We start from the raw sequence: 1,124 nt of genomic DNA on the forward strand, positions 1-1,124 counted from the left end.
CCCTTGCGTGCAGCAGACCCATTAACCGTGTGTGTACAGTTTTCTTAACCTGTTCATCGTTCTCTCCTATCCTAACTCTCACCCTTTCAGCGAACGGAAGGGGCGATTGTCACACTCCAGCCCCCTTCAAACCCGCTAATGATCTCGAGAAACCACTCAATGCGTGGACGTTTCCAACGTGGCAACCACGCGGTAGCGACTGACGTTTATGCCAGTTTAAAAGCTTTTAGAGCTTTATAACAGCCGTATTTATCCAGCGCTGTATGAAATGATGTAGAGCTTTTGCTTAGTTTGTCACCGTAGTCGGTGAGAATTTCGGATTTTCATGTTCTTTTCCCCCTCGCGCCTCCGGTAGATCGCTCCAGCGCAGACAGCATTGTTCACGGCGCGAATAAATTGTACCGTAATATTTCAAACGTGTAGTCTTTGTCGCAGCACTTGTCGCCGAGGGTGGCAATTAGAATAAGTCCGGGCAAATAACTTTTCACCGCGTTTCCGAAATCCGGGTCGGGCTCCGTTCTTCCCTCGGTGAAATATCTTTGTTGAGCCACCCTACCGTGCCGGCGCGAAAACAACTCAACTCCGCCGAGTTCCAATAGGAGTTGCGCGGTTCTGCATCCGCACGACTGCGCTGCACCGGGAATTCAAGATTTTCCCGCCTCCACGCGGATTGCACTCCAAGCTCCGGTATTTCTTTTCCCTTTTCCTTTTTTTAACAGGTCGCTTTTGGTTATTTTTTTATTTTTGAAGAAGGAGAGAATCGGTGCGACGCACGCGGAGCGTAAATCATTCGCCTCAACGTCGTTTTACTCCGAAACCAAGTGTCATGATTTTTTTCCCTGCCGGAATCTGAGCTGGAAAGTCCATTCAGTCATTCCCGGAAAATCAGAGAATAATAATTTATTTATTCTCAAAATTCACTTTGAGAACGTTTTTATTTATTTTTTGTCGTTTTTGTCGCTGCCGGTCTGTAGTGATTATAAATATGTTTCTTTCCGAAAAGTCACTGGAATGAACAAAAATATTAGTTTTAGTGTATTTCACATAAAGTTTACGCCTAGTTGTGCACAAGGAAAATTGACAATTTTCAGAGCCTAAAATTAAATTTTGCCGGAAGGGGAGCT

The sequence above is a fragment of the Bemisia tabaci genome, chromosome 4 (assembly GCF_918797505.1).
Source record: "Bemisia tabaci chromosome 4, PGI_BMITA_v3".
Taxonomy (NCBI): Eukaryota; Metazoa; Arthropoda; class Insecta; order Hemiptera; family Aleyrodidae; genus Bemisia; species Bemisia tabaci.